This window comes from Chionomys nivalis, chromosome 2 (genome assembly GCF_950005125.1).
Source record: "Chionomys nivalis chromosome 2, mChiNiv1.1, whole genome shotgun sequence".
In the NCBI taxonomy this organism is placed as follows: Eukaryota; Metazoa; Chordata; class Mammalia; order Rodentia; family Cricetidae; genus Chionomys; species Chionomys nivalis.
This window is the reverse complement of record NC_080087.1, coordinates 39,506,903-39,525,297: the sequence shown is the minus strand read 5'-3', so window position 1 is coordinate 39,525,297 and position 18,395 is coordinate 39,506,903. Positions and strand designations below refer to the sequence as shown.

General features: G+C 40.3%; 1 protein-coding gene across 1 annotated transcript in view; it reads right to left on the bottom strand.

Annotated features, from left to right (window-relative positions):
* Positions 1–18,395, bottom strand: part of Themis (thymocyte selection associated) — a 184,320-nt gene that overhangs the window by 64,901 nt on the left and 101,024 nt on the right. The gene's annotated exons all lie outside the window — the stretch shown is intronic.

Here is an 18,395-nt window from a genome sequence, read left to right as displayed (position 1 = left end):
CATAACTTACCTTCAAGAAAAACAATGTATCCAATTCTGCTATACTTCGGACTTTCCATGTAAACAGCTTTTACAAGTGAGGCTGAACGCATAGCTTTGATCTCAAACTACACTCCTTTTTTCTCCTAATAGCCACTTCAAGCCCCAATGCCAGAATAATGGACATGTCCCCAGCATGGCCCTTTGCTGTCACCCAAGAACAATGTATGTGTGTGCATAAGGTGTGGTGCTTAGATAGAAGGCCATTGTTACAAAATGACCCACAGAAAATGTTGAAATAAACTTGTGAACATATGATAACAACATATCAACATTTGTTGATAACACCAAAGAAGATAGAAAAAAAAAGAAAGAATACCTGCTAAGTTGCTTGCAACCAAATTTCCATTTATGCAGTCAATTATTTATTTTTTTAAAAAAAATTACGCAGAAGCAGATTTATCAAACTTAGGTGCCATTTCCTATTCTACATTTACAGAAGGTACCCGCAAAGTAATGGCAAAATCCTCTCTTCCCTATGAAACAAAGACAGGGGATGTATGGAACAAAATTTTTACAGAAAGCCAAAAGTACAGACACCCTCCATGTGATCAGTCTATCGTCAAAATGATAGTTACTGAGCACTCTCGGTGCTCAGCGAATTCCTCTAAGTGCTCGATTGCTCTTGCTTGCAACTTTATCATCTTTCAGAAAGCCCTGAAAGCCTTACTCCCAGACTGATTTTTCTCTATGCATTAAATGATAAACTGCACCTTTAAGTGGAGGCTCACTTCAAAGACAGTCCCTGTAACATCATTCCTACCTCCAGTCTCTCGGGGACTTAAGAGTTTTGAACTGTTCCTGAAGGGTGCATTACCTCCCAGAATGGAGACATACAGGCAGCTTGTTCAAATCAATATTGGGATAATGAGATTAGCATAGTCTTTTGGATTTCCAGTTGCATGGAGTCAATCATCAATCACTTATTCATTCATTTTGCTTTGCTCATTTACTTAGCAAATAAAATCTAAATCACAGGAGGAAAAAAAATGCCATACTTGAAGAATAAAACACCTGCCTTGAAGGACTCAGATGAAAGATAGTATTTCTAAGGCAGTGCAGTAAGATGCAATAAAAGTCTGAATAGATGTCTATAATTCACCTTTCTCTTTTCAAAAAGTGAGCCTGTCAAACTGAGGCTAAATCAGGGGGAGCTGTTTGACTTAGGACCAGTCTTGCCACCTCTCTGGCCTCTAGTTATTCTACTGATGACAGACATTTAGAAGAGGCCACTTTTTCAAACTTAACGCCCTTAAAGATACCATTCTACTTCTCAAAAAGCAAAAGTTTCCTAAGGAATTGCTGTAAAAGAATATTTCCTGGAGCCTGGAGATGGTTCAGCAGTTAAGAGTACAGACTGCTCATCATGGGTTTGGATCCTAGCATCCACATGACAATTTATAACCGTCTGTCTGTAGTTCCAGTCTTAGCGTATCTGGCATCCTCTTCTGGCCTCTGATTGGACAAGGCATCCAAGTGGTACACACACATACACACATGCAAAATACCCAAGCACATAAAATTAAGATAAAAATAATACTTCTCTCATGGTAACATTCTCTATTAGAAATTTGTCTCCCAGAGCCCATTTTCCTTCTTGAACTAATGATCTTGCTCTCATATAGGGCTCATCCTTCTCAGTACAGATGCTGCCTACAGAGTAGAAAATGTGAGGCTGACTCGTCAAACAACATGCTGCAAACACTTCCCCATAACACAAACAACACATATGTACCCATAGAGCTACCCACTCACACACATCCACTCACTTACATAGAACCACATAGTGACTGGCTCAAGACAATGCACACACACACACACACACACACACATGCACGCATACACTTTCACACACAGGCCTACACAGTCATATACACAGACACCATATACACACATACATACACTCTAACACAGTACACACATGCTCATATATGCACATTCTCTCTCTCTCTTTCTCTCTCTCTCTTTCCTACACACACACATACACACACATTTATTTGCGCATTTACAGTCACTATTCAGGGATTCCTCTGTGACCCATAAACAGGCAAACCAGGAAATATTTGGTTTCTGTTAGATTGAAACAGAAATCTTTGCCTAACTATACAAACATCCCTTACTCTTCTTAATCCCACACTTCTGCTACCTCACTTCATTTTGAGGCAAGACCTCACTCTGAAGCCCTATGATAGCCCTGAACTTGCAAACTTACTACTTAGTCCAGACTAACACCAAACTCACAATTCCTAGGCTTCAGATTGTGGAGTTCTAAGATTAATAGAAGCAATCTTGTTCTGGCCAGTTTTGCTTTTTCAAAGCTGACATAGTCTGGTATGTATCACATAAAATGATTTTAGAAATCAAATCATGACAATGTTTCTGCTAACTCTTACAAGTGAACCCTGGAGAACTGGTCCCAAGTCTTCTCTTACTTACTCAAATATCAGTGCCTTAAAAGTGTTAACAAAAACAGAACAGTCTAAAACCAAGACTATCTTCAGTTAGGTAAATGCTATATGTATTGTCATTTTATAGGAAAGAATGAATAACTATCATCATAACTAATGTATCACTACATAATCTTAACCATCGTTTGTAATTGGATACTAAGTCCATCATGGAAACGATTAGCAGGCTTGAGTTTGTCAAAATTACAGACACTGAAAGAGTTCTATATTCTAATGCCCAAATGCCCTAGGTGAGGGTGGGTTCTCTTGAGAAACAGCTTTGTCAATAAGATGCAGACATTCAAAGAGAATATCAGCAGCATTGATAGCTGTAAGTACCCCATAAGACACTTCACATTTTTATTTTTGCCCTAGGATGACCATCTCTAAGGCATACTTTTGTACAAAACATTGAAAATGTAACATTAGTTTTCTTTTTGAAGTAACAAAAGGCTGAAGTAGTCTAGTATGTATGTTTTGCAGCCTACATATTTGAGAAGTAAATGGGATCCCCATCTCTCCGACAGCTTGGCCATCTGTTCTTGCTTGAGGAAGCTTCAGGGAATATTCAGTGTAATGGAATGTAAACAACATTATCAACTGCTGGGAAGACTCTGTGGAGCAATCAGAAAACACAGCACACTACTTTAGGAATGCAAACCTGGAATTTAGAAAAATGAAGGATATGCTTAGTAATAGTATTATTAATGTATTTTAGTGTTTATTTTCAATGAGTACATAGAAATATCAAAGTTACCCCTATCATGTTTTGGTATGTGTACACACCACATATATTTAACTTAGATTACACACCTTTATCTTCAAACATTTATCATTTCCCTATGGAAAACTTGTCAGACTCTTTCTTTTTGGTCCCAGTCACGCATAGTTCTTTATTTCACTGTAGCTATTTTACTGTGCATTAAATGACCAGAAGTGCTCACTTCTGTATAGCTGCACCTTTGTTCCTATTGCTGACCTTCTTCAGCCTTCTCATCCTCCCCAGAATCTTAAAACAACCATTTCACTGCCAAATCCTAAGAGATGACTTTTTAGGTGCTAGGTGCAAGTGAGATCATACAATACTTGTCAATGTGTGTTTTTCCAGTCCCAACCACAGTAGCAAAAATGGCAGGATTTAGCTCTTTCATGAGGGAATTATATTCAACTGTGTATCTGTACAGCATCTGACTGATGCTTGGGTTGATTACTTATGTTGGCAAATGGGAGGAGTGCTGCTGTGGATGCTGGGAGGCAGGCATCCCTCCAGCAGCATTTCCTCAAAGGAAATACCTAGTACAAGGATTATTGGACCACTCCCTTTTTAACTTTCTAGGGAAATTCCATACTGATTTCATTTATAGAAATAGTTTACATCCCACCAACAGTGTGTAAAGAAATTCACCTTTTATTCAAGTCCTGGGGGCAGGTGGGGATGGGAACCATGAACAATCAGATTAGGGAGGTGGAGGGAGTGTACTGAAAGAAATGATTTGAAAAGGGAGGGGCATTTTAGGGTCGGGTAAAAATGGTACAAAGGAATATGCCCAGCTAAGACTCTGAGCTGATACGTGGCCTGAACAAGCAAGACTCTCGGTAGATGGAGTGGTTACCAGTAATCTTTCTTCAAGAAGTCAGACAGTGTTATTAAGATGAAAGATGGAGCTTTGCTTCCTAATAATCATATTCATCTGTTGAGACTAAGTGTCTGGTGCCATTTTCTAATATACTCTGTACTTTTCTTTTTCAAAGATTTATTTTTATCGTGTGTGTGTGTGTGTGTGTGTGTGTGTGTGTGTGTGTGTTGGAGGGGGAGTCAGCCAGAAGAGGGCAATGGAGCTGCAGTCAGTTGTAAGGCACCTACTGGAAACTGAACTTGGATCCTCAAGAAGAGCACCAAGGTCACTAGACCACTGAGCCATATCTCCAATCCATCCTCAGTAGTTTTCTATTATAGAATAACAGGAGGTTAGAGCCCCAGTGTAAATACTAATTTCTATTCCACAAGACAAAAAGGAAAACTGTTTTCTTTCCCACTGTTAAGGGTCTCATTTAATCTATGAGTGAGATCCATAGTTATTGCCTTATTCCCAACTACCTGGACTTTTAAAGGTAACAATTGACCACTAATTAAAAGGCACTAAAATGCATTTCCAGATTGCAGCATTCTACTCGACAATAAGTCCTTTAAAGTATTTCATCTTTGAATATTTTCTTTAAGAGATCCAAAAATGTAATGATCCCGGTGGAGACCCTCTTTTTAGTGTGATCATACAATAAATTCTGCTTAGACAGGGCTATTTTATTTAATCCTTATTCATTCTTTTCTTTCCCCAAAAGTAATGAAATAGTAGAGAAATAAAATGTATTTACTTTAAAGGAGTCCAAATATTTTCAAATATATTTCAAAAGCAAAAGAAAATGGCATTAATGCGCAGATAAAGCTAATCACATTTCCAGTGTTAAAAATTTAAAAATACCTTCAGCTCATGGCAATTCTTGAGTCTTCATGATTGCAGAGCAAATGCTCCTAACCACTGAGGCATTGCTCTGGGCCTGCAGTAACTGTTTATTAAAGCATAGTCACTTGGCAGTGGGGACACACACCTTTAATCCCAACACTGGGGAGGCAGAGGCAGTCAGCTCTCTGTGAGTTTGAGGCCAGCCTGATCTAAAGAGTGAGTTCCAGGACAACTAGGGTTGTTACACAGGGAAAGTATATCTGGAAAGGCAGGGGAGTCTCACTCTACAGGCTGGCCAGGAACTTGTAACAATCCTCCTGCCTCAAGAGTCAACTCACTTATCTACTCCAAAGCTTGGAAGGCTTCCAATTTCATTCTTAGAAAAAAAAAAAAAGAGTCCTCCCAGTGGCCTGTGATAACTCTATCCAGCCTGAGGGACCATTGTTCTGTTTAGTTTGGTTATCAGTCTCTACTTATCCCAACCTACCAAGTATGGTTAGTGTGTAGGAGAGAAAGATATCTGAGCCATGTTTAGTTTTTGCACCAAAATTGTGTGAATTATGTGTATAATTAAAATATTTTCAGTGTGAGATTTTTCACAGCATGAAAATTTATTCTCTTGTCCAGTATTAGACAAAGACTAATTAAGCATCCCTTGAGAACAGTTATACACGTGTTCAGAACACGGTATCTCCTGTGCAGAATCTCTCAGATCTCAGATAAGACAGGTACACGAGTAATAAGACTATCAAATAAATCCTCGAAAAAAAATCATAAATTACTGAGAAAATTTAATGAAATGGTGGTCAAGTTCCCTTGGGTCCTTGAATTGTCCTCTGTAAAACTCTCCTCAGTCAAGTGAGAAGTACCCAGAATTGTCAGTGTGGTCAAAGGAAAGAGAGCAGGCAGTGAGGCATCTGTATTGGCTCCGCCTCCTGCTCAGCACTGATGGCTACAAATCTGCTAGGAGATGCTATAAAACACTGTCTTTCCAACAATGTGGCACAATTTTATGTTTCCATGCAAAAAAAAAATACTTGTTTCTATGCTTGTTATTGTTTCTAAGCCCAATATTCTTCACCTAAAAGAAGGAATTTTATTTCAAATCATAAAATTTGTAAATTAAACTCATAAAATTTTCTCTTTGGTGAGGCCATATAATTCTGTGTGTGTGTGTGTGTGTATGTGTGTGTCTGTGTGTGTGTGTGTGTAAAAATGAACAATATATTTTGGAATAAACACAAATGGATTAGTATGCTGTTTCTTATGATTTTCTCTTTCTATTCATGCAAGGAGGAAAAGAATATTGTACCATGAACAGCAGAAGCAAGCATAGCATCAACAAAAGGAGCACAAGAGAAAAACCATTGAAAGTGATGCTCACATGTCGCCTTTCCAATACGTATCATGGATCTGCAGGCCAGAGGTTGGACAACTGATGGTGGATCTTGGAAATCTGGATAAGATAGCTCAGTTACAAAAGATGACCATAAAACCTGTGAACTATTTCACAGGGTTATGTCACAGTGGGTCAAAGCAGTGAAGTCTAAAGAGCTGGAGTGTTTTCCCAGTATTGCTTAGGAAAGACACATATTTTTTAGAAAGTGCAATATATTTATCAATGTGGCCTGATGTCCTAAAAATTCTGGGAAATGTCCATTTGGCGTGTGTTTGCTTTTTCCTCTAACTGTTTTATTTTTAAACTGTTCCCTGAAAAGCCCATGTCACCAATCAAACCGGAATTACTGTTCCCCTCTACAAGACTACTCCGCTAAAGACTGATTAACTTTTAACTGTGATTCGAGATTTAGTTTTCAGAATAGGAAATAACAGTTTCACAGAGTGGTCTGGCCGAGCTTTATAGAACAGCTTCACTCGGGCTGACATGTGCTTTTATTAACTGTATTTCCTGTAGCTGTGCAGACAATGAGAAATCCACTTCAGTGAGCAGAGCCAATTATAATAGAGCAGGTACATTTTTTCCCCCGGCCTGGTCATGATGTCAAATGTGTGATTAGAAAGGCCTTGTGCTTTTAGCTAAATGAGGCTAAATTTCTTTCCATTTGCAAGAACAAGCTATTCCTACCTTTCACTGCACAGCCTCTTACTATCTTAATTCTAGTCTCTCCATGGCAAATAGAGTCGTAAATATAACACCCTTGAGATGGAGAAAACAATATTGTTGTGTTTATTTGCAAGCAAATTTGCTTAGTTTCAGGAAGGAATAGTCAGCACCAGCACCTGAAATCAATGCATTGATGCATCATGTAATACAGGAGGCAAGAGGAAAGGCTGCACATGAGGAATGGCCCTTTGTGGAGCTAACACAGGTACCAAACCTTTAGGCAATGAGATGAAGCTTAAGAAGAAACATCAAGGGAGAATAATAAGGGAATGCTCATTCCAAATGGATGGATGTCGGGTAGAAGTAGAGTCCTGCAGAATTAGGGTAAGGATGCCACCATTCAATCAGGTTTCTGAGATGCAGAACTGAGACAAGGAACCATGGTGGTGGTTATAAACAGAAGTTCCTGTAAAGAGTCTTGCAAAGTAGGTAGAGGAAGATGAAAACAGAAGCCCAGCTCCCACTATATGAAAAAGGGGCTCCTTTAAATCACACATCACAGCATACACTTTGGATACCAAAGACACAGAAATTTATAGTACATTGCCAGCAAGATCACAGTCATCCAGCATACAAGAAGCAAGTCTAGAGACCCTTTTTGCTTTGTCTTTTTAGAGTTTTTCAGCTACAACAAGGCATCCTGTTGATATTTTAAGATATTCATACTGCCTCTCTCTTCTTGTCCCACCCAGCTTGCATCCAGAACCCTTCTTCCTTCTGCCCCCTTTCCTCTTTGGGCACATAACACCATCCAGCTCAGTCTGTCTGGCGCTGGGGGCAAATCCTCAGGGCAAGTAGGCAGACGAGACTTCCTTTGTCTCTCCAGCCAGCCTGCATCAAGCAAGGTAAGGCCTTTGTTTACAAACTACCCAACCTGCAGGGAGATCTGATCTAGGCACCAGGAGAGACAGCAGCGGGGAGAGTTTGTGACCTGACTGGCGGCTGCGGAAGCAGCCCTGGACAGGGAACTCTGAAGTTCCTCATCCCCCACCCTATACTCCCTGGGCGCCCTGCAGGGGCTCTACACCCTGCATACTGCCTCTCTCTTCTTGTCCCACCCAGCTTGCATCCAGAACCCTTCTTCCTTCTGCCCCCTTTCCTCTTTGGGCACATAACACCATCCAGCTCAGTCTGTCTGGCGCTGGGGGCAAATCCTCAGGGCAAGTAGGCAGGCGCGACTTCCTTTGTCTCTCCAGCCTGCCTGCATCAAGCAAGGTAAGGCCTTTGTTTACAAACTACCCAACCTGCACGGAGATCTGATCTAGGTACCAGGAGAGACAGCAGCGGGGTGAGTTTGTGACCTGACTGGCGGCTGCGGAAGCAGCCCTGGACAGGGAACTCTGAAGTTCCTCATCCCCCACCCTATACGCCCTGGGCTCCCTGCAGGGGCTCTACACCCTGCATACTGCCTCTCTCTTCTTGTCCCACCCAGCTTGCATGCAGAACCCTTCTTCCTTCTGCCCCCCTTTCCTCTTTGGGCACATAACACCATCCAGCTCAGTCTGTCTGGCGCTGGGGGCAAATCCTCAGGGCAAGTAGGCAGACGAGACTTCCTTTGTCTCTCCAGCCAGCCTGCATCAAGCAAGGTAAGGCCTTTGTTTACAAACTACCCAACCTGCATGGAGATCTGATCTAGGCACCAGGAGAGACAGCAGCAGGGTGAGTTTGTGACCTGACCAGCGGCGGCGGCGGAAGCAGCCCTGGACAGGGAACTCTGAAGTTCCTCATCCCCCACCATATACTCCCTTGCCTCCCTGCAGGGGCTCTACACCCTGCATACTGCCTCTCTCTTCTTGTCCCACCCAGCTTGCATCCAGAACCCTTCTTCCTTCTGCCCCCTTTCCTCTTTGGGCACATAACACCATCCAGCTCAGTCTGTCTGGCGCTGGGGGCAAATCCTCAGGGCAAGTAGGCAGACGAGACTTCCTTTGGTTCACTGGCCTGCCTGCACCAAACAAGGTAAGGCCTTTGTTTACGAACTACCCAACCTGCACGGAGATCTGATCTTGGCACCAGGAGAGCCATCAGTGGTAGAGCTAATCTGGGTACCAGGATTGCCGTCTTTGGGCACGGAGATCTGATATTGGTACCAGGAGAGACATCACTGGAGCACCAGGAGAGCTAACACTGCAGGGTGCCATCACTGGGAAAGTACATCAGTAGGCAAGGAGCCCTGATCCGGTAAAAGAAGATCCATAGGGGAGCATTCGGAGAAAGAGATGGGCAGGCGCCAATGCAAGAATTCACCCAACAATCTGAAAAACTATATGAAACCACCAGAACCCAGCGACCTCACAACAGGAGGACATGAACACCTTATTCATGAAGAAGTAGATAAAATTGACTTTATGAAAGTGATTGACGCCCTTAAACAGCATGTAAAAAATGCCCTTATAGAAATGGATGAGAAGTATAACAGAAAGTTTGAAGAATTGAGTAAATCAGTGAATGATACCCTAGGAAACCAAGGAAAAACAATCAAACAAATAATGGAAACAGTTCAAGACTTAAAAACTGAAATGGAGGCAAAGAAGAAAACACAAACAGAAGGCCAGCTGGACAGGGAAAATCTAGGTAAACGAATAGAGACTACAGAAACAAGCATAACCAACAGAATACAAGAGATAGAAGAAAGAATCTCAGATTCTGAAGATACCATAGAGAAAATAAACACGCTGATCAAAGAAAACAGCAAGGCCAACAAATTCTCATCACAAAACATTCAGGAAATATGGGACACAATAAAAAGACCAAACCTAAGAATAATAGGAATAGAAGAAGGAGAAGAAGCGCAGCTCAACGGTCCAGAAAATATATTTAATAAAATTATAGAAGAAAACTTTCCCAACCTAAAGAAAGATATACCTATGAAGGTTCAAGAAGCATACAGAACACCAAATAGGCTGGATCAAAAAAAAACATCCTCTCGCCATATAATAATCAAAACACAAAGCATACAGAATAAAGAAAGAATACTAAGAGCAGCAAAGGAAAAAGGCCAAGTTACTTATAAAGGTAAACCTATCAGACTTACACCTGACTTCTCTATGGAAACCATGAAAGCCAGAAGGTCCTGGATAGATGTACTGCAGAAACTAAGAGACCATGGATGCAAGCCCAGACTACTATACCCAGCCAAGCTTTCGTTCACTATAAATGGAGAAAACAAAATTTTCCAGGATAAAAACAAATTTAAACAATACGTAGCCACAAATCCAGCCTTACAGAAAGTAATAGAAGGAAAATCACTAATCAAGGAGTCCAACAATGACCACAGTAACTCAGACATCTAGAAACCCTTTACCAGCACATCTCAAAGAAGGGAAACACACAAAATCTACTACTAAAAAAAAATGACCGGAGTTAACAACCACTGGTCATTAATATCACTTAATGTCAATGGACTCAACTCACCTATAAAAAGGCACAGACTAAGAGATTGGATACGAAAACAGGATCCAACATTCTGCTGTTTACAAGAAACACACCTCAACCACAAAGACAGGCACCTACTCAGAGTAAAGGGCTGGGATAAGGCTTATCAAGTAAATGGACCTAGGAAACAAGCAGGTGTGGCCATACTAATTTCTAACAAAGTTGACTTCAAACTTAAATCAATCAGAAGAGATGGAGAGGGACATTTTCTACTCATAACAGGAACAATTCATCAGGATGAAATCTCAATCCTGAATATCTATGCCCCTAATATAAAAGCACCCACGTACGTAAAAGAAACATTGTTAAAACTCAAGGCAGCCATCAAACCGCACACATTAATAGTAGGAGACTTTAATACTCCTCTCTCACCAATGGACAGGTCAATCAGACAGAAACCTAACAGAGAAATAAGAGAATTAATGGAGGTAATGAATCAAATGGACTTAACAGACATCTATAGAATATTCCACCCAAATAGGAAAGAATATACCTTCTTCTCTGCAGCTCATGGAACCTTCTCAAAAATCGACCACATACTCGGTAACAAAGCAAACATTCACAGTTACAAAAAAATATTAATAACCACCTGTATCTTATCAGATCACCATGGATTAAAGCTAGAATTCAGCAACAATGCTACCCCCAGAAAGCCTACAAACTCATGGAAACTGAATAGTCAACTACTGAACCATACCTGGATTAAGGAAGAAATAAAGAAAGAAATTAAAGTCTTCCTTGAAGACAATGAAAATAAGGAAACAACATACTCAAACCTATGGGACACTATGAAAGCAGTCCTGAGAGGAAAGTTCATAGCACTAACTGCCCACTTAAAGAAAACAGAGAAAGCACACATTGTAGACTTAACAGCCCACCTGAAAGCTCTAGAAAAAAAAAGAAGCAGACTCACCTAGAAGGGGTAGAAGACTGGAAATAATCAAACTGAGGGCTGAAATCAACAAAATAGAGACACAGAAAACAATTGAAAGAATCAATAAATCAAAAAGCTGGTTCCTGGAGAAAATCAACAAGATTGATAAACCCCTATCCAAACTAATCAAACGGCAGAGAGAGAATTTGCAAATTAATAAGATCAGAAATGAAAAGGGAGACATAACCACAGACACAGAGGAAATTCAGAGAATCATTAGATCTTACTACAAAAGCCTGTATGCCACAAAACTGGAAAATGTAAAAGAAATGGACACTTTTTTAGATAAATACCATATACCAAAGTTAAACCAGGACCAGGTGAACAACCTAAATAGACCTGTTAGTCGTGAAGAATTAGAAGCAGTTATCAAAAACCTCCCTTCCAAAAAAAGTCCAGGACCAGATGGTTTCAATGCGGAATTCTACCAGAACTTCCAAGAAGACCTAATACCTATACTCCTTAAGGTATTTCACAATATAGAAACAGAAGAGTCATTGCCAAATTCCTTTTATGAAGCTACAGTAACTCTGATACCAAAACCACACAAGGACCCAACCAAGAAAGAAAATTACAGGCCAATCTCACTCATGAACATCGATGCAAAAATCCTCAACAAAATTCTGGCAAACCGAATCCAAGAACACATTAGAAAAATTATCCATTATGATCAAGTAGGCTTCATACCAGAGATGCAGGGCTGGTTTAACATACGCAAGTCTATCAATGTAATCCATCATATAAATAAACTGAAAGAAAAAAACCATATGATCGTTTCATTAGACGCTGAAAAAGCATTTGACAAAATTCAACATCCCTTTATGATAAAAGTCTTGGAGAGATTAGGGATACAAGGATCATACCTAAATTTAATTAAAGCTATATACAGCAAGCTGACAGCTAATATCAAATTAAATGGAGAGAAACTTAAAGCCATCCCACTAAAATCAGGAACACGCCAAGGCTGTCCACTCTCTCCATACCTCTTCAATATAGTTCTTGAAGTTTTAGCAATAGCAATAAGACAACATAAGGGGATAAAGGGGATTCAAATTGGAAAGGAAGAAGTTAAACTTGCATTATTTGCAGATGATATGATAGTGTACATGAGCGACCCCAAAAACTCCACCAAAGAACTCCTACAGCTGATAAACGACTTTAGTAATGTGGCAGGATACAAGATCAACTCCAAAAAATCAGTCGCCCTCTTATACACAAAGGATATGGAAGCAGAGAGGGAAATAAGAGAATCATCACCTTTCACGATAGCCACAAAAAGCATAAACTATCTTGGGGTAACTCTAACCAAGGAAGTGAAAGATCTATTTGACAAGAACTTTAAGGCATTGAAGAAAGAAATTGAAGAGGATACCAGAAAATGGAAGGATCTCCCTTGCTCCTGGATTGGGAGGATCAACATAGTAAAAATGGCAATTCTACCAAGGGCAATCTATAGATTCAATGCAATCCCCATTAAAATCCCATCAAAATTCTTCACAGATCTTGAAAGGACAATAATCAACTTTATATGGAGAAACAAAAAACCCAGGATAGCCAAAACAATCTTATATAATAAAGGAACTTCTGGAGGCATTACCATCCCTGACTTCAAACTCTATTACAGAGCTACAGTAATGAAAACAGCGTGGTACTGGCATAAAAACAGAGCAGTCGACCAATGGAATCGTATAGAAGACCCGGATTTTAACCCACAAACCTATGAACAACTAATTTTCGATAAAGGAGCTAAAAGTATACAATGGAAGAAAGAAAGCATCTTCAACAAATGGTGCTGGCACAATTGGATGTCAACCTGTAGAAGAATGAAAATAGACCCATATCTATCACCATGCCCAAATCCAAGTCCAAATGGATCAAAGACCTCAATATCAATCTGAACACACTGAACCTGATAGAAGAGAAAATGGGAAGTACCCTACAACATATGGGCACAGGAGATCGCTTCCTATGTATAACCCCAGCAGCACAGACATTAAGGGCAACATTGAATAAATGGGACCTCCTGAAACTGAGAAGCTTCTGTAAAGCAAAGGACACTGTCATTAAGACAAAAAGGCAGCCTACTGACTGGGAGAAGATCTTCACCAACCCCGCTACAGACAAAGGTCTGATCTCCAAAATATATAAAGAACTCAAGAAACTAGACTTTAAAAGGATAATTAACCCAATTAAAAAATGGGGCACTGAACTGAACAGAGAATTCTCATCAGAAGAAGTTAAAATGGCCAAAAGATACTTAAGGTCATGCTCAACCTCCTTAGCGATCAGAGAAATGCAAATCAAAACAACTTTGAGATATCATTTTACACCTGTCAGAATGGCTAAAATCAAAAACACCAAGGATAGCCTTTGCTGGAGAGGTTGTGGAGAAAGGGGTACCCTCATCCATTGCTGGTGGGACTGCAAACTTGTGCAACCACTTTGGAAATCAGTGTGGCGGTTTCTCAGAAAAATTGGGATCAACCTACCCCTGGACCCAGCAATAGCCCTCTTGGGAATATACCCAAGAGATGCCCTAGCATATGACAAAAGCATTTGTCCAACTATGTTCATAGCAGCATTATTTGTAATAGCCAGAACCTGGAAGCAACCTAGATGCCCTTCAATAGAAGAATGGATGAAGAAAGTGTGGAATATATATACATTAGAGTACTACTCTGCGGTAAAAAACAATGACTTCTCGAATTTTGCATGCAAATGGATGGAAATAGAAAATACGATCCTGAGTGAGGTAACCCAGACCCAAAAAGAAGATCATGGGATGTACTCACTCATAATTGGTTTCTAGCCATGGATAGGGGCCACTGAGTCTATAATTTGTGATCCTAAAGAAGCTAAACAAGAGGGTAAACCCAAGGAAAAACATATAGATATCCTCCCAGCTATGGGAAATAGACAAGATTGATGGGCAAAAAATGGGAATCTTGGGGGGTGGGGTGGGATGGGGATGAGGGGAGATGGGGAGAGAAAAGTGTGAAGGAGAGGATGAGGGGAACTGGGGGAATTGGGGTGATTGGGGGTAAAGGAAGGTTGGATGGGGGAGCAGGGAAACTCATACCTTAGTTAAGGGAGCCACCTAAGGGTTGGCAAGAGACTTGAACCTGGAATGGCTACCAGAAGCCCAGGGCAATGTCCCCAGTTAGCTCATTGGGGCACCTGAGGATAGGGAACCTGAAATGAACCTATCCTATAATCATACTGATGAATATCTTGCATATCGCCATAGAACCTTCATCTAGCGATGGATGGAGATAGAGACAGAGACCCACACTGGAGCACCGGACTGAGCTCCCAAGATTATAATGAGGAGCAGAAGGAGAGAGAACATGAACAAGGAAGTCAGGACCATGAGGGGTGCACCCAACCACGGAGACAGGGGGGCCGATCTATTGGGAGCTCACCAAGGCCAGCTGGACTGCTACTGAAAAAAACATGGGATAAAACCGGACTCTCTTAATGTGGTGGACAATGAGAGCTGACGAGAGGCCAAGGAGAATGGCACAGGAACTTTTATCTGGCGATGGATCGAGAGAGAGACAGAGACCCAATTTGGATCAACCGTCTGAGCTCTTAAGGTCCAAATGAGGAGCAGAAGGAGGGAGAACATGAGCAAGGAAATCAGGACCACGAGGGGTGCACCCACCCACTGTGACAGTGGAACTGATCTATTGGGAGCTCTCCAAGGCCAGCTGGACTGGGACTGAATAAGCATGGGTTGAAACTGGACTCTCTGAACAAGGCGGACAATGAAGGCTGATGAGAAGCCAAGGACAATGGCACTAGGTTTCGATCCTAATACATGAACTGGCTTTGTGGGAGCGTAGCCTGTTTGGATGCTCACCTTCCTGGACCTGGATAGAAGTGGGAGGACCTTGGTCTTCATGTAGAGCAGGGAATTTGGACTGCTCTTCAGTATCGAGAGGGAGGGGGAGTGGACTAGGGGGAGGAGAAGTGGAGTGGGGATAGGGGGAGGGGAACAGGGGGAGGGGGCAATATGTGGGAGGAGGGGGAGGGAAATGGGAAACGGGGAGCAGTTGGAAATTTTAAGTAAAAAAAAATAAAAAAAAGATATTCAAATAAATAGTTTTAATATCAACTCTTTAATATATGGTATGTAAATACAAAATCCTAAGTGTGTGCAATGTGGAAGCTAGAGGAAATGGTTCTGGTCATTCACTGTAACCTTTTAAATTTATAAGCAAGGATACTGCAATGATCCCAAATCACACTGCAAATGAGTAACAAATTTAGGACAAAACCCATAGTCTCTTAATTTTTCAAAATATTGTTTTAAGCCATAGTTACCTAAACTCAGATGAAATGTTCAATATTTTCCACAGACTTAAGTTTATTTAAAGCCTAAGAAAAGACAGTTCTGTTAATAAAAGGACTCAGGTGGGAATAAGCTAAATTTTAAAGGTCAGCAGTCAAGTTATGAAATGAAGATTCTTTATTAAAAGTAGGAGTGGAAGTGCAGTCAGGGAGAGGCGGCTTTTGTTTTTGTACTCAAACAGATATGATCTTAACTGCTACTTATGGCCTTCATCACTGTCCTCCTGGTCCCTGGTAGCATCAGGTGCCCCAATGTCCTCTTGCTTGACATTTCTTCTTTTATCAGTGTTCCATACTACCATGGTCTAATCACAGCCCCAAACCAGAATGAGACCTATAAAAGGGGACTTGGTCCCCAACATTGCTCCACTCAATCCTTCATTTACTTCACATCTCCTCCTGTTAAGTCACTGTGGAAACCTCGATACCGACCCACACACCACAGTCTTTTCCCACTCCATTTCATTCCACATGCGCTCCTTTCTAAATGTGGAGAAGTGTCAGAAATTTCTAGAGAGATTCACGTGCCTGCCGTTAATGAGAAGATTCAGCTGGATGGGCTGTCAAACCACTTAACGTGATGCAAAAATCAAATCTAAAAGTTCAAATTATCCAAATGATTGTTTGATTTCTCTTTAATCAAATTATCACAAGGTATTTATTTTGTTTTAAGTCAATGAGGTCCTTTAAGAAGTTCATTAAGCAGAATGAGGTAACTGAGAGTCTACATTGCTACTAAAAAAAATGTCAAAGAGAAGACTTTAAACACACACACGTACATAGATATGAATGACACAATAGAAGGGCTACATTGTATAATACAGAGTAGGTAAATTGAATCAAGAAAATGTGAGATGATTCTGAGTCTGAACAAAGTGATTTCTGTTAGATCCAAAGAAACAACACTCAAAGAGGGTTCAGATATTGGCCATCAAAGTACAGAATATTTATTTCCTGTTCGTAACTGTCATCAGACTTAAATACATCCATGTTTATCTACAAGTGCACTCTTAATGGTTCCTTTAAAAATATGAAAATATATTTCATTTCATAGCTTTGGAAGTTAAGATGAGGAAAACCTTATATCACATATCTATATGGAAATATGTTAAACTGACTGGAAACTAAACAAGAAAAAAAAAACAAAGAGTAAGACATCAAGGGATGTTAACAAGGAATACAAATTAAGTTTTCACATAAATATTTTTGAATTACAGGGTGCCAAAACCTATTTGAAATGGAGAGCCAACCTTTTGATTAGCAGTTTTTAAAAACCTTGACATACAGGACCATGAACGGGAGTAGCAGCATGGAGCATGCCAACTCATATTTGAACGAATACTCAGATAAATACAAAGTATGTCCTTCAACAACACAAATGCCCATGCTCCTAAGGGGCAGACTGAGCAAACTCACATAGTTTATCCAGAACCAACTTGACTCTTGCTTTTGTACATCACTTCAAGTTACAATTATAACAACCTTGAAAGGCCTCTTGAGGGGATTATTAGTAAGCAAATAGTTTTTCTAAAATTGACATTTGTTGGGCTAAAAAGATTGCTCAGTGTACAAATTGCAAAGCGCTTGTTTTTTAGGAATAAGGGCCTGAGTTTGAGATCAAAGCATGCAAGGAGCTATGCAAATATGTCTGTAAAAGCCTGTAACTCCAGTATTGGGGCTTGAAGTTCAGCAGATCCAGCCAGGAGGTCTATCCAAAATGGCAAGCCCTGGTACAGTGAGAGTGTCTCTCTAAAGAAAATGAGATAAAGAGGGATGGGGAAGGATGCCTGGTATTCTTCATTGGAGTCCTCATACATTCACATAGACATATGTGGCCACACTAGCACATACCTCATACAAGTACCACACACCCATTAACAGATATATATATATATATCAAAGTACAGAATATTTATTTCCTGTTCGTAACTGTCATCAGAATTAAATACATCCATGTTTATCTACAAGTGCACTCTTAATGTTTCATATATATATATATATATATATATATATATATGTATATATAAAACTTTGGCTCTCTTTAGTACAGCAATAAAACTCAATTCCTTCCTTATACATTCTAGTCTATAACAAAAAAAACTAAAGATGGTTAATTTCTCGGTAGTAGCATTTCTTTATTCATTAAATTTTCTTTTTGACTCTCAGCGTACAGTTTAGGTAAAAAGGAGAATAAGCACAAAGAGCAATTACTCTCAGGGCATTGTTGTATATTGGTATACATGGAAGGACCAAGCAATACCCTTTCTTCATGTGAAATGTCTGCACATTACTTGGCACTTGTATGTTTGAACTGATGCTTCCTGACTAAGGCCATCACTTCTAGCTGACAGTCCCAGCTCATCTGCTCCAGAAAATGAAGGTTCCTTCTCCTCACTCCAGAGAACCTAAATCATCACTGTGACATTTCTCAAAGTGACTTTTTTTTGTTTGTTTAATTCTTGCCAGGTAGGGGGAAGCTCCAAGCACACCCTCTTCAGACTTTATATATATATGGCTTGAATACAAGTTCCTATTATCCTCAAAATCCCATGGCCCAATGGAAAGGCACCAAAGAGATCACATGAAGTCACACCATTTAG